This window comes from Castor canadensis, chromosome 9 (assembly GCF_047511655.1).
Source record: "Castor canadensis chromosome 9, mCasCan1.hap1v2, whole genome shotgun sequence".
NCBI lineage: Eukaryota > Metazoa > Chordata > Mammalia > Rodentia > Castoridae > Castor > Castor canadensis.
In genome coordinates, this window is record NC_133394.1 from 85,816,997 (window position 1) to 85,844,884 (window position 27,888).

Here is a 27,888-nt window from a genome sequence, read left to right on the forward strand (position 1 = left end):
TACCTCATCTGTATTTATTGCCTTTTAAAGCAGAGTGTGACTTGGGCACTACATTTCTTTATACAAGTCTTGCTGAGTTACTTCTCAAAGAGCTTTACAACACACTAGGGAAGTATATGGTTTTGTCCTCTGAACAGTACTTTTCTTTGCAAAACAAGCCCTATGGAGAGTTCCACCAAGTTGTTTCAGCTTAACATACTTATTTCTAGAGGACCAGTCCATGCAGAATTAACTACAATGGATGGAAAATTTAAAAAGTGGGTCCTACAGATGAAACTCAAGGCATTTAAACAAAGTCTTTTCTTTTAAACATCAAGGTGTATCTCAGAACATTTCAGCAATGAAAGATTTGGTCTACTAAGGAATAAGCTTGATAGCTGAACATGCGAGACTACAAAGTCAACAAGCATACATTACAGCTTATAACAAACGCTATCCTGAGCTGTTTAAAATAAGCCAAGGTGAAACTAGAGAAAGCATGTAGAGCCTCAAGTCTCACAGCATCACTTAAAAGTAGAAAGAAATCTTACCTTCCCCTTAGGTAGTTATTACCATGTCATAAGGTTTTTTTACATATTAACTAAAGTAAAGAACAAAAATCCTGAAAATTATATTACAAGAGGGAATGAAGGTAAGCATCACTGGAGCTTAGTCTCCTTCCATGCCTGGTGCGTCCTCACTTCCTTCCAGGGGCGGCATTTCTTCAGTTACAGCAGCACTGGTATTGTTAGGGATGGGGACATCCATCACTGCCAAAACCACGGTTGATCCTCCTGCAGCCCCTGTTAGCATGGGTTTGGGATCTTCCATACTGAAGCCAGTAGAGCAGCTTTCTAAAACAAGATGACCCTTCACAGGCGTGGCATTCTTGTCAGCCTCTGCCTTTTGCCTTTGCCTCAGTAATGAAGTGGTCATTGTTGATCGCCAGGGTTTCTTTGCTGCCATATAACCCACTGTTGCGTGGTCCCTTAGGACTTGAGCTCTCATAATTCTTTCCGTGTTTGCTGTCCAGCTTGTATGTGCTTGTGACAATACAGCACAAGGATGTCACCCATCTGTTTAACACAACCACTTTTTCAGCCTTTTTCTTCAAGATGTTTTTCATAATTTTGCAGAGGTTTTCAAACTTTGTCTTTTGTCTTCCTGGCTCTTCTACTGACATGAAAATCTCCCCCTCAAATTGCTTCAGCTGTTGGGCACAGCACTCATCAATGTGAGATAGGATAGGTCAGGGAAAATAGGCACGGGAAATAGAAGGAGGAACTCAGAGAAGTACGTATCGGGCTGGCGGAGTGGTCAAGCGGTAGAGCACGTGCCTTTCAAGTGTAAGGACCTAAGATCAAACCCCAGCATTGCCAAAAAAAAAAAAAAAAAAAAAAAGCACTGTGTTAATGAATGGTTTGAACAGGCACTGTTATCTTTTCTTTAAGCCTTATATCCCCTCAACAAGCTGCAACATTTAGTAAATAGGGAAAAAAAGGGGAAAAGAGCATCTTTCTCCCTCTGACCTTACCTGTTTGCCCAAATGATTACCATGTTCTGGGAACAAGCAAGGATATCTTGTGTGCTGGATACAAAAAGTGCTTATAAAGGAAACAGAGATGTCTTGAAGGGAGCATCTGGCAGGATCCATCCTTTGTATGAAGGGATGCCAAAATACACATGTCATTATGTCCCAAAATTCAGTAAACAGGCCAACCTTGAAAATCTCTAGGCCCAATTGATAAGGCAGTATGACAGCAAGAATGATGGCATATAGCAGGCGTCCAGAACAAAGGGGAGCATTCATCCCAGGGTAAATTAAGGTGAAACCCCCAATCTACTTTTTCACCACAAATACCCCTGATATTAAAGAAGCCACAGCACCTGTTATCAGATGTGCCCACACCCATCTCTGGGCTGCGTACTATATTTCTATCTTCCTTCACTTTACTTTACTATAAACTTTCTTGGTCTCTATCTCAGTGTGTCCTAAAATTCTTTTTTCAACATCACAAGCTCAGTACTCAGGCAGAGGCCTCCTAGCCTTTTCCCTTTTGGAGACCTCCTCTTTGGAGCCTCACTGGTTCCTATAACAGGTGGGCTTCATCGTATACATCGTTTTAAGCCAGGCTTTCAAAGATGGTCCACAAGGGCCAAATTAGTTACCAGGTCCTTGGTTTCACATGTGACATAGTAGGTATGCTCTGAATTTCCTTCATTCTGGTGCAACAGTCCTTGAGAGACTCCACCTCACCCCAGAAGCAGATGTGTAGTCTCGTAACAGCTCTGAAAGCTTCTTCTGATTTTGAGTCTTCGTGTATTTTTAGAGAACTTCTGATAAAACTTTTTGTATTTCTCTTTAACTTCTGCCAGTTTCATGAACAATTCTGAGCATTTTTGACCAAATTCTTTCTGATAACTCTCAAACTTTTCTTTGTTGCAATATTTCACAAGAAATATTTTGAGGGAGATCCTCAGAACCCACTACCCCTCTAATTAAATTTATATAATCAGAGCTTGACTCTTTTTTTTTAATGTTTTATCTCCTTTATAATACACAAAGAGTACAGAGGGGAGAAAAGGGGAACACGCTTTTAACTAAAAGAGCTGACAATTTTATTTTCACATTTCACAATACAAATGAAAACTGTTGCTTTTTTTGTCCCACTTCTCCCCTGCAAAACTATTCTCTTGATAAGAAAGGGGAGCAAGTCTTGCTTGTCATGCTGTTGGAAGACATCCAGAGTCACAGCACCATGAGCTCCTGGTGAAGTAGAACAAGTAATATAAGACTGACAGAAAGAGGCCTCCCCTCTATGCTTATCTATCTGGTCGAGGGAGCACCATCATGGGACGAGCTGGAGGTCTCATCACTGGAGGCCCAGGCATCATTGGCATGTGACCTCTCATGGGCAGCCTCATTCCAGGAGCAGGTCCCACTGGCCTCATTCCAGGAGGAGGAGGACCCATCATCTGGCATCATGGGAAGGCCGCCCATGTGGGGTGCTGGCATCATACCTGGGCGAGGAGGACCCGGGAGACTCGGGGGAGATGGGATCATTGCCCCTGCATGAGGAGGAGCAGATAATGGAGTTGGACGTATCTTCCCTTGTTGAAAGGCGGCAGTTGTTTTGTCAATCAGACTTTGAGCCTGCTCTTCCATCCATTTCTGATAATAGTCTTTCACATTCTCTTTGTGTTTCCTACTTCTATGGTGCGTCTTTCTCACAGATGGGGAGTCACAGGTGAGGTCCCCATAAAACTTGGGCATGTTGCTCTGCAGGCTGTTGCACTCCGTAGGGATTGACTGTTTCCAGTTACACATGATGAAAACTCCAACTGCTTACAGCTTAATGTTCTCCTTTTTCTTTCTGTTTTCAAATAGGTCAAGAGGAGCATGTCGAGAGACAAAAAGAAGAGCTCTGATTTCCAGCTGTCCTTCAGAGCTGGGACATGGCTCAGCAACAGAGCACTTGCCTGGCATTCATTAAGTCCCAGGGTTCAGTTCCCACCACAAGAAAAAAAGTGTAGAGCATAATCACTCTGGTTGGAACAAAAATAGATTGCCATAGTGCCGTTTAAAAGAGAAGAGATTCCGGGTGCCGGTGGTTCATACCTGTGATCCTAGCTACTCAGAAGGCAGCGATCAGGAGAGCCATGGTTTGAAGCCAGACTCTATCTCAACAAAAAAAAAAAAGAAAAAGAAAAAAATCACAAAAAAGAGCTGGTGGAGTGGCTCAAAGTGTAGGCCCTAAGTACAAAAGCCAGTACAGGAAGGAAGGAAGGAAGGAAGGAAGGAAGGAAGGAAGGAAGGAAGGAGGGAGGGAGAGAGGGAGGGAGAGAGGGAGGGAAGAAGGAAGGAAGGAAGGAAGGAAAGAAGGAAGGAAGGGAGGGAGGGAGGGAGGGAAAAGAAAGAAAAGAAAAGAAAGAAAGAAAGAAGAGGTAGGGAAAAGGAGGACTGTAGATGTGCTAAATCCTTCTCTATCATAGAGAAAGTCATAAATACTATCTAAAATTATTAATCAAGAAAAAGCTGCATATTCACAGATATGAAATTAACCCCTCAGAAAGATTAAAACCAGAAACAGAAACCATTTAAAGAGTTAAAATTTGCTGAGTGCCAGTAGCTCATGCCTGCTACTCAAAAGTCAGATATCAGGAGGATCACGTTTCTAAGCCAGCCTGGGCAAATAGTTCATGAGACCCTATCTTGAGAAAACTCTTCACAAAAAAGGGCTGGTGAAGGAGAAGGCCCTGAGTTCAAGCCCCAGTACCACAAAAAAAAAAAAAAAAAAAGGGAAAATTAGCTTCTGCTCTGGAACAAGAATAAGACTATGTAAAAGTAAGGCAGGAGACTGCAGCTTTTAATTATAAAACTGTCTATAGTTTTGAATTTGTAAAATCATTTCCATGTACTACTTTAAAGAAATATAAAAACATTTTAAATATACATTGCCATTGTCAAGTTCTTGAGTAGTAAGTATAATTTGCCCTTATTAGCATCTTGTGTTATTTTTAACTTATACAAAGATTAAATTTCTTCATGACGTAGGAGGAAGTTAAGAGTATTAAACAAATGTTCATTCAAATTTTAAAGTGTAGTAATTTCTGAAATTTTAAGGAAGTTACTAATTTTTCTAGAAGACCCTCAAGCTTTGATCTCTCACTGTTTGAATATCAAAAACTGACGGGTTTGTACCATAAAAGATTTCTAAAACCTCTGGAAGCTTCACCTTCACTGCAGTTTCTCATAGACACCATGGTTTTCTTTCCTGGTTGGGATGGAGCAGAAGCTTGGAAGAGCAAGAGGTGTCCTTGATATTAAAGGCGATTCAAGACCTCTGGGGGTGCAGGTTTCAAGACCACAGCTGAATCCAACAGAATGGGTGGTGCAATGCCACTACAGTCAGAAAACACACAGCAAAGATTCCAGGTTCCCAATAAACCAAGGAGCAAGAGCCACACTAGAGCAAGTGTGTCTTCTTCCTCATACCTCTCCCAAGTGCCAGACAAGCCTACGAACCCATGCCATCACAGTGGGTTGTTTGCAGTTTCTGCTCCATCCTACAAAGAAGAATCCTGTTACTCCCTGTAATTTGTGCCTACCCAGAACCATATGATCACTCCCTATTTCGGGGCAAAAAACAGGCTGTAATCAAAAAGAACAAAGATGGGAAATAGAAAGTTCTATTCTTGAACTCTGTTCAAGTTTCTGGTTCTGGTGATTTCTAAGGGCTACTTAGATCCCTGCCTTCAGGTTCTTGTATCTTTTATTTGTTTTGTTTTAGTTGAGGGGAGAGTGAGGTGTTTCTGTTTCATGGTCTCTTCCTAACAAGTGCTCCCAAATTTCATGAAGAAAACTCGTATCTACCTCAACTCCATAGCTACTGGGTATGGAGACAGTGTTCCCTCAAGAAATGGAGTCTTTCAGCTGGCTTTGGGAGGTCAGGAATTTAATCTGTAGTTAGGAGTTCCACAATAAAGATATAATTTACCCAAGGAAGCAAATGTCACAACCACTTCTGTTACATACACTCATGATTGTAAAGCCATATTTCCAGCTATTATAGCCTCTGGAACATAAGTCACACATAGCTGACTCAAGTTGTTGACATGAGATTGAAGTAGACAAAGATCTAACCATAGAAATTTCCTACAACACTCCTCTTATAGTATTTATCTTCTCCTTTAACAAATGAGTTTTAAATAATGTGTGCCTTTCGTTTCATTTTCCTTCTCCCTGAGAAAATGATGATTAGGGAAATAACCATGTGAGCTCCACTATTTCTCTGACTTGCACTTACTGTTCAAGCTGACCCTTCAATATTTAGAGGATACAGACCATGCATTCCTCTGTTCCCATTAAGTTTAGTGATTTGTATTTAGTTTGCATGCTTTAACCCAAAAACAAAGATAATAAACCAACATAATCTTTGACATCATAAGGGATGAGGTGTGCTAGAATGACACAGGAGCCAACCCCAAAGACCAGCACTAGACTGTAATTCATAAAAAACAAGTACCTTTAGGTCTATATTGATATCAACAATTTAGTGAGCCAGATGCTGCTGTCTCATGCCTGTAATCCTATTCTACATCTTTTTTATTATCATATTGTTGTACTGGGGGTGCATTGTGACATTTACAAAAGTGCTTACAATGTATCATAGTTGAATTCACCCCCTCCGTCATTCTCCTTTACTCCTCCTCCCCTCATTCCTGGAACAGTTTCATCAGGTCTCATTTTTCCATTGTCATACATGAATACATCATATTTCCACCACATTCATCCTCTGATACCCTTATCTTCCCCCCTCCCACTGGAACCAACCCCCAGACAGAACCTGTTTTACCCTCCTGTGGTCATGCCTCTAATCCTAGCTACTTGGGAGGCTGACATCAGAAGAATCAAGGTTCCAGGGCAGCCTAGGCAAAAAAGTCTGTGAAAGCCCATCTCAACCAATAGCTGAGCCCAATGGTGTGCACCTTTCATCCCAACTGGAACCATAAAATAGGAGAATCAAGGTCCAAGCCAGCCTGGGCAAAAAGTGAGAACTTATCTCCAAATAATCAGAGAAAAAAGGGCTGAAGGCATGGTTCAAGTATGACGCCCTGAGTTCAAAAACCAGCACCACCAAAAAAAAAAAATAATGAACAAATAAATGAGGGATTTGCTTTTAGAGAATTCCAATTAATGAATGAACAAAGAATGAAACTGTAGAAAATTGGCGCTGTAGGCAGATCTACCAATGAATACTAAAATTAGTAGGTGAAAGAGAAAGGAGAAACAGTATTTTCAGTATGAAGTAGTTCCTCCAAAATATTTATTGATTACAAAGGGGAAAATAATAACTTTATAGGGAAGACAGACAGATACCACCTTGGTGAAGTGATCAAGATGAGTATCACCAGCAATAAGGTATATTGATATTGTTTGTGTTCTGGTATGATCACTGAGAAAATGGCAAAAGAACTCAGACTGAGTTCTGAAAAATAATAGAAAAGTACTCCTTGAACATGACAAAGTCATGAAAGACAAGGAAAAACTAGAAATTCCCTAGACTGTAAGAGGTAAAGAAGAGAGATGACAACAAATTGTGATGTAGAATTCTAGATTTGATACTCAAACAAAAAAAGGATGTTAGTGGAAAAACTCTTGAGATTCAAATACTTTAGTTGATATTATTATGGCAATGTTCATTTCATTTTTTCATCATTGGACTATGGTTATATGAGCTCTTAATTTTAGGAGAAACTAAGGGAAACACATATGGAAACTCCAACCTATTTTTACAACTCTTCTGTTGAGTCCGAAATTGTTTTTGAAATATTTAGGGGACTAGATGGGTAATTTGGTGGTAGAATGCTTGCCTGGTTTGCATGAGGCCCGAGATTCAATCCCCAGCACCACAAAAAAGAAAAAATTTAGACATTTGAAGGGAAGTGTTCTCTCACCCCTCTCACATGTATCTATCTATCTAATTCAGTCAGTAGCCAATAACCTTGTAAGTGAAACATTTAAAAAGAAAATCTTCCCTCAGTGATGTTTTTGAAACATTTTATTAGCAAATATTAGTTATACAAGGGTTTCATTGTGACATTTCCATATATGCTTGCAAAGAACTTCTGTTAGGTTCATCCCCACCATCATTCCCTCAGTGAAGTTTTTATTGCCTTTTTTTTTTTAAGGTTAAGAGCTTTTTTTTTTGTACGCACAATATACATGTGCGTACATTGTTTGGGTCATTTCTCCCTCCTGCCCCCGCCCCGTCCACTCTCTCCCTCCCTCCCCCTATTATTATTTCTTTTTTTTTAATTATTATTCATATGTGCATACAATGCTTGGGTCATTTCTCCCCCCTCCCCCCACCCCCTCCCTTACCACCCACCTCGCCCCCTTCCTCTCCCCCCTACCCCCTCGATACCTGGCAGAAATTATTTTGCCCTTATCTCTAATTTTGTTGAAGAAAGACTATGAGCAATAATAGGAAGGACCAAAGGTTTTTGCTAGTTGAGATAAGGATAGCTATACAGGGAATTGACTCACATTAATTTCCAGTGCATATATGTTACCTTCTAGGTTAATTCTTCTTGATCTCACCTTTTCTCTAGTTCCTGGTCCCCTTCTCCTATTGGCCTCAGTTGCTTTTAAGGTATCTGCTTTAGTTTCTCTGTGTTGAGGGCAACAAATGCTCTTTGATAGGTGTCTTACCTATCCTCATATCTCCCTTGTGTGCTCTCGCTTTTATCTTGTGATCAAAGTTCAATCACCTTGTTGAGTTTGCCCTTGATCTAATGTCCACATATGAGGGAGAACATACGATTTTTGGTCTTTTGGGCCAGGCTAACCTCACTCAGAATGATGTTCTCCAATTTCATCCATTTACCAACAAATGATAAGATTTCATTCTTCTTCGTGACTGCATAAAATTCCATTGTGTATAGATACCACATTTTCTTGATCCATTCGTCAGTAGTGGGGCATCTTGGCTGTTTCCATAACTTGGCTATTGTGAATACTGCTGCAATAAACATGGGTGTGCAGGTGCCTCTGGAGTAACCTGTGTCACAGTCTTTTGGGTATATCACCAAGAGTGGTATTGCTGGATCAAATGGTAGATCAATGTTTAGCTTTTTAAGTAGCCTCCAAATTTTTTTCCAGAGTGGTTGCACTAGTTTACATTCCCACCAACAGTGTAAGAGGGTTCCTTTTTCCCCAAATCCTCGTTGCTGATGATGGCTATTCTAACAGGGGTGAGGTGGAATCTTAGTGTGGTTTTAATTTGCATTTCCTTTATTGCTAGAGATGGTGAGCATTTTTTCATTCCCTGTTATTATTTCTTTTAAAAAAATCTTTGTGGATCTCTTAAAGAGTAGTTTTCCCCTGCAAGGACAGTATAATTTTAAGTACATTATTGTTGAGTTTTTTTAGATATGAAGTGACTGAAATTAAAGTCAATTAAAGCTTCTTTATCACAGAACAAAAGGGAACTAGAAGTTGGTAACTGTTGGTCCAGACAGCTGTGAGGATTTGAGGGAGCACTCATAGAACCCAAGAGAGAGCTAGCAGAAGCCAGGGCCTTGGGGTAAGGAGTGAATTTCAGTGTTGCCACCACTCCCAGCACTCTTCTTTCACCTCTGCCTGCACATGTAATCATTCTCTCCTGCTACAGTTAGACTTCCTCCAGGAGGCCACTGGCAATACCAGGCTCTCACTTCAGGTAAGCAATTCCTGTAGAAGGGAGATTTTTCCTTCCATCTCCACAATAAAATTGACCCTGTCTAGGTCATATGCTCAATCTTTTGGCCCAATCAATTTCCAAGTATATAGAGCTCTTTGTTTGGCTAAGCCTGGGTTGAATGCTGTTGCTAGCACTCAAATGTGCCACCTTAAGAAAAGTCTAGTTGTGAGGGCTAGTTGTGAGGGCTATGGTTAACTGATACCTTTTATCTGATAGTGTTCTCATGACTCCCCTGCTCAATCCTTCTTCCTCTTTTCTTTTCATAGGTGTTCTGCTTCAATACACTTAACTCCATCTCTCTGTCTGCGTCACTGAGAACCAAACTAGAACACATATCCTCCCTGGGGTTGGGGTGGGGTACTGCACCAAACCACCAGAACCATATGCAATATGCATACATAGACTTTCCAAAGACAAGGGTGAGTGTGGAGTAAATATTTATAAACAGTTGTTAAGTTGTTTGAGCAATTGTCTATTAACATTCATTTTAATGATAGCTCAATCTAGACTAATTTTTTCATATGTAAGTCTTTATTATAGGAAAATATTTCTATTAAGGAAGAGCTTGTGTGAGCATTTTAAATGAGTATCTGTGTGTATCAGATTTCCATGAAACAATCTGGAACTAAAAAGCTAGCTCTGGGGACCAGCCTCCACCAGGACAGATTTGTAGACAAGCTTCTCCAGAATTCTCAGAAATCCTTTCAGAATGGATGAGAACCTAAACAATGCTTAAGCACCATACAGTTGATGCCAGAGATCACTGGTGTAGATGATTATAGAGACCCTGTGAACATTTAAGAACATTGAGACATGTAGATGGACATATATGAATGACTATTTTCCATTGAAAATAGCCACCATTATAACTGATAAGATATAAATAAACTTAAAGTACTACCAGTACTGGTTTTGTTATAACTGAAATGTCAAGTGAAACTTGGATGTGACATCTACCTCTTCTACTTCCTAGAGGATGGAGCACAGGCAAATTATTTCACTTCAGTTTCTTTGTGTGGGAAATATGGCCACTAATATTATGCAATTCAAAGGATTGCTGTGAAGATTAAATTATTCATTTAATCATTGTATGTTCTCTCAATCAGTATTTTCTTAAATTTTAGTATTTATCATATAGAAAGGGCTCTGAAAGTTTGTTATACTAAAAAAGGGATCCTAGTTCTCTGCTTCCTGCTCCTCCCACCCACCTGGCCCATTGCTTTTTGTAATGCCTTCCCCTTATCTTTAATAAACTCTATTACCTTCCTCACTAAAAATATATAAAATAAAATAAATTTTTAAAAAAAGATCCTCATACTACAAAATAGAGAAGCACAAAGCTGGTCTCTTCTTCCTGAATTTTCCAGGCCAAATCCTCAGCCACAGGAAGCTTTGAGAGAATCTCTCTTGGATACATGACCCTCTTCCTTCAGTCCCAGTCAATTTCCCTAACATGGCTCTTTTCAGCCCATCAGAGCCATACCATCCTCCCCTGCATCCCATTGCTGGAAGGTTTCTTCACTCCCTTTCTGCTAGCAGTAGATGGTTTCACCTCTTTCCTTAAATCAATAGTCATTTCCTAATCCATGGAAGAATCCTCACAACTGCCTCTTACTTTGCCTACCTAGGCAGGCACTAGGGGAAGTCTGATTAATGGATGCAACTTTCACCCTCCAACCCCTTAAAACCATATTAAAGCTTTACTGTCTTCACAGGACAAAGATTAGCATTTTATAAGTTTCTATTTACTTTTTTCATTATGACAAAACTGGATACCCTATAGTACCATTTTTAGCTAGTGTAGACAGCTTTTCTTTTTTGATATATGTAAGGTTTAGAAATTCCTAAATATTCTTGAAAGTTTTCTCTAAATTTATTTATTTATTTTTAGTTTTTTGAAACAGTGTCTCACTATTCAGCTGAAGCTGGCCTTGAACTTTTTTTTTTTTTGGTACAGAGGTTTGAACTCAGGGCTTCACGCTTGCTCCCAGGCACTCCACCACTTGAGCTACTCTGCCAGCTCCTACTTGTGTTGGGTATTTTTGAGATAGGATCTCTCTTTTTGTCCAGGTGACCTCAAACTGCTATCTTCCTGATCTCTGCTTTCATAGCAGCTGGGATCATAGGTGTGAGCCCCTAGTGCCCCGAAGTGTTCTTGCCAAAATCTGACCAAGTTTCTAGATCTATCACTTTAGAAGAAATACAAGGGGACAGAGGAATATGTTAAAAGACATGGTGGTAGCATAATCTGTAAAGGTAGACTATGCGAAACACCCAACACACAAAAGCAGGCTAATTCCATACATAAGTAGTATATGTTGGGGCTGGTTGACGAGAGTGAGGAATAGGGAAAAAAGAGGACATCTATGGATTGAAAAGACTTCTGAGACATATCAATGAATGGGAAAGTATATACTTCATTTGAACGTGGACTCAAAGAAACAACAAATTTTCTTTAAAAAGTATGAGACAATCAAGAAAATTTAAACACCTATTGAATATTTCATATGCTAGAAATTTGAGGGGGTGGTCAAAGTATTTTTGGTTTGTAGAAGTTTTGTTGTTTGTTTTTTAGTTTTTGAGAAAAGATCTCACTATGTATTCCAGGTTGGCCTTGAACTCACCATCCCCCTGCCTCAACCTCCTAATTGTTGAGATATAGGCTTTTGCCACCACTCCAGCCACTGCAGTTAGGTTTAACAGAATTTTTAAAGATATATGTACTAAAGAAGAAAAAAAGAAAGAAAGTCTAAAAAAGAAACAAGATATATATATATGCTAAAATACTCAGAGATCTTTATCTTTTAGAGATATATGCTAAAATGTGTACTGCTGAAATGGGATAATGTCTGGAATTTGCTTCAGAATAACCTGGAAAGAAAGAACTTGTAATTTGGTATGGGTAGGTTTAGATAAAACAGTAAGAGCCATGAGTTGATAACTGTTGAAGCTGAATGATGGCGCCATATAATTCTCTCAATTGCAGATCAAATTCAGTGATTTTAGTAATATGTGAAAGCCAAGCAAAGTTGTATGAAACCTTCTCTCCATAATGGCTGATGATCAACAGATAGAGTTCAATAGGGGGCATCCCAATGTCCACCACTTTCCCAGGGCAGAATAACCAGAATGCCCAGGAATCTCTCCTGGCTGGAGCAGAGTGCACAAAATGAATGATTTATAACTACATGCAAGGATGTGAATCTTAGCAATATGTGTTAAGTCTTTCTCCCCAATTATATGAAGGTGTCTACTAAGCAGAAGAGAAATGAATAAGAAAATTAATATGCAACTTAATTTGAGGTTAAGTGCTCCCTAAAACCTTCCAGAATGGGGAAAGGGGTTCCTAGAAAGGTAACAGGGAACTATCTCAAATAAGATGGTAAGAAAAATCTCTCTGAACTGAGATAAGAATAGGAGTACAGGTAAGAACATTCTAGACGGAGGAAACAGTGAGCACAAAGGCCTTAAGGAGGAGTGAAGTTTGTTACAAAAACTGAAAGAAGCTGAGTGTGAATGGATAATGACTATGACAAAATTTGAATTTTATTCCAAGTACAATGGAAAGCAGTTGGAGTGCTTTCCTCAGGGAGGGACACAATTGATTTACATTTTAGAAAGATCATCCTAGCTGGAGTGAAAGCATGGAGACAAATAAGGAAGCTCTTGCAGCAATGCAGAGGAGAATTACAAAGTTGAACAGGGGCAATGGGAGACAGTGATGGGTTAGGTATACTGTTCAGATGCAAAACCAGCAACCCTTGCCAATAGAATGGATGGAAAGTAAGGGTTCACCTAGGCTTTTGACTTAAGCCATGAATGGATCGTGTTGCCAGCTACCTGGTGTTCTAATTTGAATATTTACATATTCAAAAATATGCAAAGTAGAAAGTTCTAGAATTGTCCTTATTTCAAATTTATCCTATTATCCCCAGAAGTCAAGGTTTTGGGTCATTGAAGTGGTCACCTTACCTTTCTGCTGATTGCTATGTCTTTGTCTTTGCTCATTCTATTACAGCTGTGCTGCATCACCAATTCAAATCTTAGCCTTCAAGGTTTATTTCATATAACAAGAATTCATTTACTTTCTCAGCCCTCAGTGAGCCTTACCAATAGTTATTTCCTTGACATTGAATTCTACCCATATTCTCTAGAATATATTACCTTGTGTTGTCCCCTGTTGTACCCAGAATCCTTTGAAAGGATGGACTGGGTAGTTAAGCTCTTTCTTTCTCACTCCTGGTCAGATACGCTGTATATGGATTTGGACTTTATACAACTTGACCTCTTGTCATGAATGAATGTCATCCTTGTGGAAAAAAAGAGATCATTACTATTTTAGGTTACAGTCGGAATCTCAAGCATCCTTAATGTGACATCATCCACTTACATAGATAGTCCTAACATGGGATGGCAACAACAGTGTGACACAAGGCCTGCAGGATATGCTAAGGATCAGCCAAGGGTCTAAGGACACCATAGAGTTGCTTGTTCCCAGTGCTAGAGATACCAAGCTTACTAAAGACACTGTTTCATGAAATGCAAATTCAACTCATCCACCCTTTTGTTGTTGTTGTTCTTTTGTTTCATGTTGTGTTTTTTTGTTTTTTGAGACAGGGTCTCACTTTGTAGCCCAGGCTAGTCTCAAACTCTCTATCTTCCTGCCCCAGGCTCCCAAGTGCTGGAGTTACAGGTGAGTACCACACAATAACCTCTTTAACAACAAAAATAGCAACTCCCAGGATGACATAACCAGTAATGATGCTACTATGAAAGTCCTTATCAGTGAAGAGCTGGGGGAAGTCAGTCTCTACATTCCTGTAGGTCTTCATCCCATAAAACTCACAGATTTGAAGCAACAAAGGAAAAGGACCTTCAGGTTTTGGAACAAATCAAAGTAAGTGGACAGATAGACAGGGAAACACTTATATGTGGCCAGAATACCTCTGCATTCCAAAGTTCATGCTGAGCTTACAGAAATCTTAACAGATGCTGCAGTAAACTCCATGTTAGCCATCAAAAACCAAGATGAAAGAATGGGAGTGTGGCTCAAGTGGTAGAGCACCTGCCCAGCAAGCCTGACCGTTTGGAAAATGCAGTCTGTGTTACACACCGGGAGATGAGACGCTCACCACTATTGAGAAGTATGACAATCCTCACTCTGTTAAAGGACCAAATAAGCACATTCACTGAAACCAAACCGGCAGAAAGAGAGGGTTTGAGAGCTGTCAACACTGCTCCTGATGACGAGTATGTGGTGTGTGTGCTGGTGCAGTCGAAGTGGCAGTGGCAGAGCCCTGATTCAACACAAGCCCAGTGTAAAGGGCAGAGCCCCAGTGGACTCCAAGCATTTGCTGAGGCTTGCTCATTATTTCCCAAGGTTTTTGCCCAGAACTCTGGTTTTGACCTTCAGGAAACATTAAAATTCTAGGCGAGCATTCATAATCAAGTCAATTTACGGGTGTGCACTTGACCCAGGTGAGCCAATGGTGGGAGCAGAAGTAGACATATGGTATAACTGTGATGGAAAGAGATCGCTTCTGATTGCCACCAACATCCTCCTGGGTGATGAGAACTTGTGAACTGGAATGACTTCTTGTATCATCTGAATCTTGAAGACTCTACAGAATAGTCCTAAGAAAAGTTGCTGTGGAATTTTTGTCCAAGCTTCAAACAATTTTTCAAAGAAAGATTCCTTCCCCATATGAAAAAAAGGAAAGTATATTGGCGCCTATTCTAATTATAAAGCTGTACCATATGTTATAGCTATAGCAATTCTGGATATATTTCCAAGAGAAAGTCAGCATACAATAGAGACACCTGCATACCCACGCTTATTACAGCACTATTCACAACAGCCAAGCTGTGGAACCAGCCTAGGTGCACATCAATAGATGAATGAATAAACAAAATGTCACACACACACACACACACACACACACACACACACATACACACACACAATGGAATTTTACACAGTCCTAAAGAAGAACAAAATTGTTGTATGCTGGAAAATGGCTGGAACTAGAGATTATTGTATTAAGCGAAATAAGCAAGACCCAAAGGAAAGTCTGCATGTTTTCTCTCATATATGAAATTTGGGGGGAGGGGAGACATGAAAGTAGAAGGGAGACTATTAGGGATGTGGAAGGGGGAATTGTTTTAAATTATCTAACAATTCCCTAATGTTAAACATTAAAGTTTAAATTTTATGCTAACATAAATAGCACTTGTAGTTTAAGGTGGCTTTTTTTGTTTAATTTGGTTTTAGGTGGGGTTAGGGGTTAGGGTTTGAACTCAGGGCTTCTCATTTGCAAAGCAGGCATTCTACCACTAAGCCATGTCTCCAGTCCATTTTGCTCTGGCTATTTTGAAGATGGGGGTTTCATGAATTATATCCCTAGGCCGTCTTCGAACCATAATCCTCCTAATCTCTGCCTCCTGAGTAGCTAGGATTACAGGCATGAGCCACCAGAGCCCAGAAACAAGAATTTTATATTGACCATATTTCCAAGCCTCTGAACTTTCTGTTTATGTGAAACATCCATCCCAAACCTCCAGTGTTATCTTTGTCTGACCTAATACATGTTCTCCCGTGTGTTCCCATGAAATTGCTTTTATTCAGGGGGTATATCACTGCAGTCCTTGAAGGTGAAGTTGTATGTTGGCAAGCTCTGGGTTTTGAGTGTACAATGAATGTTAAGTTGAAACCTTAAAAAAAAATGGGTCAAGCATTACCAATGTCTCTTTAATAACTTTAATAGGTAGTTAAGCCCTATTTTTCCAGTTTTAGAGGTAAGGAAAACATTTCAGATTCTTGAGTTGACTTTCAGAGGCCACATTGTTGTAGGGTGGTTTAGACAGAGAGGCAGGGCACCAAAGATTTCAGGAAGCAGTTTATTAAGAAGGCCCCCAGCAACTCAGCGGATTTGCATCTAAAAGCCGAGCCCCGAGAAAAAAGGGAGCTTTCCTTATATACCATTTAGAGCAGGTTATAGAAATGAGGGAAACAGCTTGTCCCATACATGGTCACACACTATTTTATTGGCCATTTTAACCTCTGGGGCGAGGTGACCCTTCTCTGGTCATTCCTCAAATCTGGTTTGTTTTTTTTAATTGTTGTTCCAATCGTTATCTCTCATTGTCTCTCATTATCTCCCTTCCCCCTCCATGCTTCCTGCCACATCATAGCTAACAAATCACTTACTGTCATCTCCAAACTATAGCTGTTTTCACTACATCACATTCAATTTATTTGTACCTTTCTTATTAGTATTTGTATTTGCATTGCTTCCTTTTGATTTATTTTCTTGTGTGTGTGATGGGGATTGAATCCAGGACTTGGCACTTTACTACTGAGCTATCCCCTCCCTCAGCTTTTGCATTTTTTTCTTTTGAAATACTTGTTCATAGACTTTGAATTTCTGATGCCACAACAAATTTAGTTAAAAAATCTAATTGACTCTTACTTATGATTCTAGAATCTAGAAGTACCTCATTCCATAAAGTAGGATGAGTGTTCCAAAAGCTGAACAGGGAAGTTGGTATTTAGGCAGAAAAGAGCTGAAGAACGCAGAGACAGACAACAGAAAGCACACTGGTCATTTCAAAATTACTTTCATGGTAGGGTTAAAACAGAGGGAATAGACAGGCATGGTGGTACATGCCTGTACTGTAATCCCATCACTCAGCAGGTTGAGGCAAAAAGATCTCCAGTGAGGTTAGCCTGGGGTACATAGCAAGACCCTATCTCAAAAAAACAACAACATCAAAATAAAACCAGAGGGTGTGTTAATTTCCCATTGCTGTGACAAATAACCTGAGAAAACCTAACATCACAGAGGGAAGATTTATTTTGCCTCATGGTTTCAGAGGTTTCAGTCATGGTTATCTGGCTTCATTGCATGTGACAGAGAGACAACCCAGAAGCAGAGAGAGCAGAGGGGCTGGGAACAAGATACACCTTTCAAAGTCAGGCCCAGAATGACCTACTTCCTCCATCCAGCCCTACCTCCTAGATTTTACCACCTCCCAATACTGCATTCTAGTTATGAATCAATTAAGGGACTAATCCATGGACTAGGTCAAAGTCTTCATGATCTAATCACTTCCCCAATGCCCTTCCTCTGGACATTGCATTGATGACCAAGCCTTCAACACATGAGCCTTTTGTAGGACACTTAATGTCCAAACAACAAAAGAGGAGTCTTTCTTATTACTCTTGAGTCATTTTGACTAGAATCTCCTTTTGGGAAAACTGGACTCTTTCAAAGTTCACTTTGGTTATGTGGCCCTTAGCACAAATAGCTGCATTCTCATTTGGTCTTGTCTATAGGAACCTAGTGCTGGAGGCTGGTCCAGAACAATGGCCTCCCATAAACTGTACTCTCAGAAATGAGAGAAACCCTTCTCACTAGTATAGACTACTGTGTTCGATTGTATAGTAAGAACATAGCTGCTTGTGGCATGGGCCCAAGAGCCAAGATTACAGTCTCATTTGGCCTGATTGCAGTTGCCACCTACTAACCACTTAACATTTCTATACCTTAGTTTCCTTGTCAGTCAAGTGGGGATAATAATTGTACCACCTTACAGAATTGTGGGAAGAATTTAAAAAATGTATACATGCAAAAAGTATTTGGAGCTGTGCTTAACACATAAGTGTTCACTCTATGTAACAAAGCAATACAAAGAAGCAAAAAGAAAACTAGAAATATCTAATCAGGTAAGGAATTCCAGGTAACTCACTTTTTCCCAAATGCTCTCTATGTTAGATTCAAACTATTTAACGAAGCAAGGGTATTTGAGAAAGAAAATGAAGCGACCTCAACAGACTGGACAGGCCTTGAACCTAACACTCTGCAAGCTCCACAAAAAAAAAAAAAAAAAGCGGCAATAAATTTGCACTAAATAGTAGCTACTCAATTTGTTAAAAGAGGAAAACAAAATTTATAGATCCGTAAACTCTGTGAGGCATGTAAAACCAATCAAACTATATAATGAATGAAACAGATCTTTTCTCCTTAAAAAGATATATGATATATGAGTATTTTTAGCACAGTATAGAAAAGGAATATGACTCATTTGACAAGAGATTGTTAATCTTATGACGAGAAACGTGAACTCTGAACGTTCTTTCTTCCCCCGAGGTGCCCTAGTCAAGCAGGAGGTGCATTCTTGGTCGTTGTACTGCACACTGCCTTATAAAGGCCACTCACTCCACAGAGCTTTCACTTCTAAGATTCTCTCCACACCACAGCCACTTTCTGCTCCCAGCCTATTTCTTCAAAGTAAGTACTTTGAAATTAAGAACTTCTTTTAAAACTTGTATTAGCAATGAAAGAATTTAAGAGTAATTTGATTTCCTTATTTTATTCCTAACATGCCATATTTTGAGCTTCAGCTGAAAGAACAATGCTGTTTTATCTAATTTCTTTAACTAGTAAATTTAGTCCAACTCAGTAATTATGTATTTTACTACACGCCATGCTTTTCAAAGTCGTGGAAGCTCTCAGCCTTCAAGTCTCCTCAAATACTGCTTTAGGCAAGAAATGCCTATCATGTATTGCATTTACTAACTTGGTCATTAATTTCACTCTTTATTTCGATATAAATGCATGCTTATGTGTAATTTCTTTGTACATTGAAAAAAAATTTTATTTTACCCATTTAAAAATATTTAGCAATAAAAGATCAGATTTTTGTGGATTTAGCTAATGAATTATAAGAATCTTTGAATTATTATTATGAAAGGAAGAAAAACAGATTCATACCAAAATTAAGTTCTGGTACTCACTGATATTCATAGAGAGATACCACCCTTCACATGTCACAGTTGGTAGTTTATGAGATGAGAGACTATTATGTAATGGAAATGTTTCAATCGAAGCAAAAAAAAATTAATATCAACATCCAATAGAAAGAAGAGGAAGATCTAAGTAATATATCTAATATCTGGGTTATCAATATTGATATTTATTAATATTGATATGCTTAATGCCATATAACAAATTAATAATACTAATTTTATTCAATAGTGGATTGTCCTCAAGAACTTACCTGCCTCCACTTTTCATTTTTGCTGAGTGGCTTCCACCAACTTTATCACTCTTTTTGGTCTTGTGGGATAAAAAATGGCGTAAAACAAGACTGCTGTGTGGTCACTCAGTAATGAGCAGAGCCACAGCCCATGAATAAGGATCTACGGACACCTTGTTAGCTCTTACCGAATCTATCTCAAGACTTTTTACATAGATCGGAGGCTGCAGGTGCCCATCCCACCTAAATCACAATTTTTGAGGCAAGTGTCCAGAAATCTACACTGCCTACAAGCTTTCCAAGTGGTTTTTACACATAGTAAGCTTGTGAAATAGGAGGCAGGCACAAGCATAAAGTCCCAGGACAATCTTAGAAACATCACCCTGCACTAAAGAGGTTCCCAGGAAGATTTTTTCCCATACATTTCCGGCTGACCTTTTACTTTGAATGATTAAGGATAAATTGAGTACTTCATGACTTCTGAAGCAAAGAGAATTGCAGTCCTCCTGGATGTTTGACATTACTTTCTGTTTTATATTTTGTTGCAACTTAAAAGATAACTAGAATTTGAAATAATCCCATTGAGTTGAGTGAACACATTCACTGCCTCTTCTCTGTTTTTCTATTCTCAGCAGTGCTGAGAACTGAACCCAGACTCTTGTTGCTTGCTAGTCACACACCCTGATACTGTGCTATCCCTGCAGCCCCTCCCCTCGGACTAATAACTATGGAGGAAGTACTTTCAGTAAGAAATCTCACATGAGAAATTACAAGACCCTTTTCAGAATAAGCTAAAGGTGACAAGAGTTCCCCACCTATAAGTAACCTTCACAGAAGAGGAACTTCTAGTAGTATTAGAAGCCTCCTGGGGGCCCCATGCCTGGCTTCAGTTCCTGGTGTCAAAGTCTCTCCCGGAAACATCTTGCTACTCACAATTTCCCACATTCAAAAAAGTCACTAGTAGTGAAAGAAACAGAAACATACAACTTTGGTTTCTGGCCTGAAGACTGCTGGACACTACCTGGAGGAAGTACACTTTCTTCCAACTATTGTCAGCAAATGGGTAGTTTGGATGCAGTTTCAAATATACAAATTGCTGGTGATTGGATTTCAAAGGCACTCAGTGCACACTCAGGTTTCACGCTGCTGTAGTCTAACAAAGCCTAATGTAAATACTCTACATATGCAATATACTGGGTGAGGACAGTCAGGTAAAGCAAAGAACAAGGTGATAACTGCACGCCAGTTTTTATTCTGAATTTTTCAGATTGTTGCTATTATATTTAAAATTACACTGTAGGTTCCTTGAAAACTAAGTGAGTTAAAGGAACATGGTTTTCTGCCAAAAAAGATTGTGGAAAGTCTATTCAGTCACTCACTCATTCAATGGTTATTTATCAAATGCCAGCTGTGTGCCAGGCATTGGCTAGTGTTCCGGGGTGAAAGTACAGCTTAGAATCACTGGCATAATCTCTTTTTATGGATTGCTTTTTGTTTCTGAAAAAGTTATCTCCTCTTTTGATTCTAAAATAAATAAATGCTAACTATAAATGGAGGGGGGTTTTTTTGTTGCCATACTGGGGCTCCAAACATGCTAAGCAAGCACTCTTCCAGGGAGCTATACCCCAGCCCCCCAATTTTTTCAGACAATATAGAAAAATATAGATAAAAAAAATCTACCAGCCAATCACCCTAAGTTAGCTACCCAATACTAGTAGCCTTTCATTTTTTTTCTGGCATTTGACTATTCAAAGGCAATGCACAAGAGATTTGCATAGCCGTCTTTTCTTATTTTTTACAATGCCTTTTCCTCCAAGGCATTGTGGAAAGTCATCGTCCATAATATGATTTCTATACTTTTGGGGCTGGAATTTGAGATGGAGGGAAGATCTGGGCTCTAATATGGGTGGAGGTCCGAGGGGTCCCGTAGAGTCCAACCTCATCCACTGCTGAGTGATCTCGGGTTCAAGTTCACCGTCTGGGTTGGCATCACTTACGGTTGGCCAGGACGAGAAGTGAAGGTGGCGCGGGCCATCGTGGGCACCCATTAGGTACCAGGTGGCTGCTAAAGTGTGTGAACACAGCCCTAACATCCCGGGCTCTGTGGTGCTTAGTGTTCAACAAATCAAGTTAATTATTGTACAAAGGATGAGCAGGGGAAACCGAATTACTGCAATGTCTTTACTTCCAGTTCCCCAAGCTGAGTTAATTATTGTGAAAGGGTTGAACAAGGAAAACTGAACTCTTGCAGTTTCTTTAAGTCCCTGAGACTGACAGGGAGATTGACCAAGAGAGCTCGGGAGGCGTCCTATTAAGACGCGAAGCAGCACGTGACCCAGAGACAGCACTCAAACCAGGGATGATCGCTTCTTCCTCTCACTTTCCTATCAGAGCCTCTGATGAGAACGTTTTAAAGTTTGCAAGGTGGAGCCGAGCCGCAGGTGCCGGGGACACGGCGGCCGCGACCCTGCAGCTCCGGGATCCGGGCCCCGCAGGCCCTTCCCGCGACAGGATGGCTCCGTTCCTCCCTCCCACAGCCGGCCAGGTGCAGCCACCTCAGCTGGTTGAACCTGGTCTCCCTGGGGTAGACTCTGAGACAAACAGGGTAGGGTCCCAGCGGAGGTGACACGCGGGCGCACCAAAGCTGGTGGAGGCAGATCGTTGGGCACCTGGTAGAAGCCTCCTGAGGTCACATCCTGGGTCCTGAGCAGCCGGCAGGTAAGGAGCCCACGGCCCCCGCCCTCCCCTCCTGTACTCCCACGTGACAGGTGAGTTCAATGCCTCCTTAAACCTCCTCCCTGGAACCGGTCCCCAGCCAGAGTGCAACCAGACACGAGTCCATCACCTGATGAAACCTGGAAATCAGTGTTAATGCAGTGCTATTCGTTAACCTACAGATCTTATTCAAATGTGAACCATTGTCCCATTAATATCCTGAGAAAGAAAAAAGCAGCCCCTGACATAGAGGAGCAGGTCAGGGGCAACTAGGCTTTGAAACTGCTTCTAGGTCTTGACTGCACATAAACAGGTTCACAGGGCATCAACATAGGATAAAGGATTTTGAACATAGGTGAACCTTAAACACTGTCCAAGCCACAAAATAAAAATACCAAACATTTCCCTTTTCTGACTAATAGGAATGCTGTAACCATACAGGTGTGTCTAGTCCCCTCCCTCCAGCCCCCCCTCAACCAGACACCACACACACACACACACACACACACACACACACACACACACACACATAAAGCCAAATGTTTGAGAGACAGGGTGATGAGGAAAAAAGAACTTTACTGACAACAAGCCAGAAAGCTGGAATACAGGGACTTATGTCCAGACAAAAAAAAATCCATTTTGCTTCAGAGTTGTAGATGCACTAGAGAGTTGAGGAGAGGAATATCAGCTAGGAAGGGGCCAGGGTAGTTATAAATTTCAGATGGTCACTGCTTTCTGATGCACAGGCTTCGTTATCACTGGACTTTCTGAGTTCTGTAGATCTAAAGAAAAGTTACTGATTAGAAAGTCTTATGACTCATGTAATTTTAGTTCCTTTTCCAGGAATAATTAGCTCTGCAATTAATCATTGGATACAAACGGCATCTTTTATCAGAGAACGGAGGAAGATAACCAAAATCAAGGGCCTGAGGACAAGGCAGTGAAATACATTTCAAAGAACAGTTTTAAGCTGCTAGGTGCCTTCAGTTAGGGCTGTTGTAAAGAACGAAGCTGTCAAGGGACTAATCATATATTGTTTATTTGATTACAATAATCACCTCCAAAGTTAGTGATTATTAAAATCACTGAAAAGCAAGTGGAACTAGACAGTTTATTTGGGTTTTCCCTCAGTAAACACTGCCACTTAATCTGTTGCAGACTTAGTCTCGTCTAGTCAGCCCTCCTCAGAGACAATTTACTAATTTTCTATTTTGAATAATAATATACCCAATCATGAAATTGCCTCCACTTTCTGCCAGCACCTCCACGTTGACTCCTCCTCCATATCATTCAACTGAAGTCAGTCCTCTAAGAAGTCTTTTTGTAACACCCTCTCACTGAGACATCCCCCCTATCCCTCCAGAGTGCCTTCTCCCTGTCCCTACTTGTTCCACTACAGGTCAACCTCTTGACAACCTCTGGCTAGAAAGCAGTGATAGTCCCTTTTCTGTTCCAGGATTCCATTCAAGATCCCACACTGCATTTGGTTACCATGTCTCATGGGTCTCCTGCAGCCTTCCTGGAACATTTCCTCAGTTTTTGAGTTGGCATTCATGACCTTGACACTTTTGAAGAGTACTAGCCAGTTATATGGTAGAAGGTCCTCCAGTTGATGTTTGTCTGATACTTTCTTGTGTTTAGAGTCTGCTTATGGATTTTTACCAGGAATAACAGAGAAGTGTCGTGTATCCTCATGTCACACTAGGCATGTGATGTCGACATGTCCTGTCACTGGTAATACTTTGTGTTACCAGAACCAGCAATGCTCTAGAAAGGTCTCTAAAAGGGTACCAAGTTTGCAATGTTGCTGTGAAAGAGAATTTTAGGACACATGAGGTAGAGATCAAGAAAGTTTATTAGTAAAGCAAAGCAAAGGAACAACAGATAGTTCACAGCCAAGACATGGCTGCAGGCATATCTGATAACAGTACTCTAACATCCAGAGTATTTATGGTGAAAAGTGGCCTGGGGTTGTTTTGAATTTACCTTGGGAAAAGTGCTCCCCTTTGTTCTGACACCTGGTATAATTAGTTGCTTTTGCTGTTACACTATCTTATTAGTTGGGCCCAGTGATTTCAAGGTTGGTCCGCTCATTAAATTTGAGTCACTGTGATTTTGATGTTTGAACATCACTTTAAACAAAGAATTGGTCCTCCAGATGCTCCCTTCAGGACAGGTGACCACCTTTGTGATAAATATTTTTCTTTGTAGGTACTTTTTGTGTACAGAGGAGCCATTTTCCCAAGAGTTTTATCCCAGGATAAGTGTCTTTCTTTAAGATAACCTTTCTCAGTTCTCAGAGCACACTAATTATTTTGAGGTGGGCAAGCAAGGTCAGAGGGAGAGAGCTGCCCTTCTTCCCTTTTTTTTTTTCCTCTTTAGTAAATATTGCAGTTTGTTGAGGGAGGGTAAAGCTTAAAGCAGAGAAAGAAAGTAGTGTCTATACGTTTTTAATCTAGCTATTCATTAGTGCAATACTTACTTATAAATTCTGGGCTTCTGTTTCCCATACCTCAATTTCCCTGATTTAATTTGATTTTAATTTAATTTAATTTTAATTTCCCTGATTTAATTTGCCTTAAAGTGTTTGCCAGGTTTCTCCACTGTAAATTGTTGTTTTCTTTTCTCTTCCTAAGTAGTAAGTATCTTGTAAGGAGGTACTTTAAGACCTATGAATATCTTGTTTTTAATCACACTTTCAAAACCTCCTAATTTTAGCATCTGTGTGTCTGTAAGACAAACCTTTTCCCTCTACTCTCACATGGCAACAATCAACCCAGAAGACTTCTGAGTTATAAGCCAAGAAACAAAGGAGAAGCAAAAACTACACATCATAGTATTAGTTTCCATCCACCAGTCTTGCCAGTAACATTACTGTGGTGGTCTTATTATTCCTTCTACACTCACTAAACTGGAATTCTACAATAAGAAAGCACTGCTCCTTCTCCCCCATTTCAAAAGTTATTCATTTAGATCAGTAAGAAATGATAGTTTATTCTGTGAGCTATAATTTATTAATAACATTATTTTATTGCTTAAATCCCCTAGATTTGGCCATTGGTGGAGCCATCTACTTGGTTCTTTGGATCTGGCTGCAATCTGTTTTGGGTCCTTTTGGTCCCTTTTATTTCTAATACCATGAGATGACCCAGGCTTAACTTAAACTCTCCTTGCCCCAGTCTTGCAACCGATCATTTTTCCAATGAATCCCTGGCTCTTCTCTATTGAAAAATAGTATTTGCTAAACAAGATTTGGTCACAAGGTATGCTTACTGATAAAAGGTTTTAATTGCTTCTAGGCCCTCGCAGTGAACACAGCTAGGAAATGTATTTATTTATATACTCATAGATACATATGTGGGTATGTGTATCTGTGTGTGTGCATATTCTGGCACCTGACCTGTTATTTTTAATTACTTTGAAGATAAAGATCTCACTATGTTTTATAGCCCTGGGTTTGGGTAACCCCCCCCAAACACACACACACAAAAGATCTCCCACACTGCCCAGGTCAGCCTCCCAAGTAACTGCAGCCTTGCATGAATTTTTACCTAGTTTTTGCCCATCTTTGAGTCCACAACATGTGTGTTCATAAACTTCACGAAGATGTCACCATTTTACCCTTCCCATGTTGACCTAGTCACATCCAAATTACTCAACAAGAGTGCTCCCTGCATGTCACATACTTCCCTACCTCTGTCCCTCCAATAAAGGCACTTGCCTATAGGTCCTGACATTTGCTCTTTCCCTGCCTGCTTTGACCAGACTTCAGGGTTTTGGGTGACCTCATAGGGAGCTCTGGGCAAGCTATGTCTTCCTCTCTTGACCTGTGAGTATGATAAATCCTTTCATTTCCCATTCCTCTCAAGTGTAATTTCCACAGCCACATTGGAGTGATCTTTAAAGACCCTACAACCTGTGTGCATGTGTGTTTGAAAATAGCTGTGAGTTCATACCTTGACTCCAATCTAACAGAATAGGATTCGTCCTAGCCTTCCTCTCTTGATCTCATTATCTACAATATATTTGTTTGTTCAAGCTATATATAAATATTACGTATCTTTGAGCTGGTTCAGAAATGCTAATGCATAGCCCTGTAAAAAACAAATGTACAAACAAGAATATAATATTGGTGTCAGTTCTTTTTGTCTTTAGTTTTATAGTCAAAATACTGTTAGCTAAACACAGTTAGCCTCAGTTTGCTACTGTTTATATTGTATTTGGAGTTCTAGCCACTTTCTGTTTTTGTTTTTTTGTTTGTTTGTTTGTTTTTGTGCAGTACGGGTGTTTGAACACAGGGCCTACACCTTGAGCCTCTCCACCAGCCCTTTCTTGTGATAGGTTTTTTTGAGATAGGGTCTCTTGAACTATTTGCCCAGGCTGGCTTCAAACCACGATTCTCTTGATCTCTGCCTCCTGAGTAGCTAGAATTACCACCAGTGCCCAGCCAATTTTCTTATTTTTAAGTTGATTTGATATGTGAAACTAGAGTGGTTCGAAGAGTCAAAGCTGTGCAAAAAGGTGGGTACAGAGGTGCGTTACCACACCCTAGTCATCCATGTCCATGTCGTCCATCTACCCTGAATATCACAATGTCATGAGTTTCTCTTTTATTATTCCCATAATTCTTCCTGCCCACATGAGTTATTTCATTTATGTTTTCTTTTATCAGCCTTGTCTCTTTCTTTGTGAAGGAAGAATTTTTTTATTTGTTAGGAAAGTAGAATCTTTTGTCCATAACATGCTAGTCCTAACATTTCTTTTATGCTCATTTTTTAAAAATAAGCAGGCTGGTAGAATGGCTCAAGTGGTAGAACACCTGCCTAGCAAACATGAGGCCCTGAATTAAACCCCCATTGCCACAAAAAAATAAATAAATAAAAATAAGAGAAAACAAAAATCACATATAAAAGCCAGAAAGTTCTCATTTATTGAAACATCTCTTGATTTATAGGATATTTTCTATAGTATCAATAACTGGAAAATTCCCAATCATTTCATTTCCAATGATTGAAATAAAATAATTGGAACTGACTCATATTTACCAGAGTTGTTTTAAACATACTTAATGTCAAACTTTGTACTCTTGTTATACTGATAATCATTCTACTAAATTGTTTAACTACAAGGTGTTTGCATATTATACTTAGTAGGGAAAGAAATATCTAGAACTATTTATTGAGAGTGATGATGTTCAACAGATACAAATATTTAAAAGAACATTTAAAGCCTCCTTTTTCTTTTTCTAAAAAATTAAACCAGTTTTGCTGGGTACCAGTAGATACTAGCTACTCAGGAGACAGAGATCAGGAGGATTATGGTTTGAAGCCAGCCTGGGCAAACAGGTCTCAAGACCTTATCTTGAAAAAAATCTTTCACAAGTGGCTCAAGGTGTAGGCCCTGAGTGCAAGCCCCAGGTACTACAGGGAAAAAAATCAATTTCATCCTGTTCCAAAATAACTGAGCAGGCTTTGCATGTAACTATTTGCATGGATTCTCAGGAGCAGCTGTAAAACCAGACCTGATTGATTTATAATTAGCTATAATGAAGTGTGGACAGATTCAGCTATGTTCAAAGCATCCTTGCACAGTTCACTTCTACTTGTATGGAGAAATAGCTAGATATTACTATCTAGAAATATCAGATATTACTAAGCAATTACTAGCAGATATTACTAAGCAAGGAACTCTATAAAACAGCTAATTCAGGAAATTAAAAAGAACAAAATAGTATGAAAAAAATGGGGGCAATTGCCTGGTTCTGAAACTGTTTTCTCTGTGTGGGAAAAAGTTTAAAAAAGCAAATGGTATAGCCACATTGCTAGAGTTCTAGAAACACTATACTTCCACATTTTTCTGCTTTTAAAACTAAGTGTTAAAGGCTTGAATGGAAATGTATTACATCCTAGCA

At 39.8% G+C, this 27,888-nt stretch overlaps 1 protein-coding gene and 2 pseudogenes across 3 annotated transcripts in view; 1 reads left to right on the top strand and 2 right to left on the bottom strand.

The window, feature by feature from the left end:
• Nucleotides 1–347: 347 nt before the first annotated feature.
• Nucleotides 348–1,216, bottom strand: LOC109688662 (heat shock protein HSP 90-alpha-like; annotated as a pseudogene).
• Nucleotides 924–3,728, bottom strand: LOC141410937 (U1 small nuclear ribonucleoprotein C-like; annotated as a pseudogene).
• Nucleotides 3,729–18,377: 14,649 nt separating this feature from the next.
• Plac8 (placenta associated 8) overlaps nucleotides 18,378–27,888 on the top strand; it is a 39,713-nt gene continuing 30,202 nt past the window's right edge. For 2 of the 3 annotated variants that reach the window (XM_074041873.1, XM_020167160.2), the window contains exon 1: nucleotides 18,378–18,514. The gene's annotated coding sequence lies outside the window, so the exon portion shown is untranslated. Of the gene's footprint in view, nucleotides 18,515–21,406; nucleotides 21,981–27,888 lie in introns of those variants that run through there. The other variant, XM_020167161.2, reaches the window with a different exon arrangement.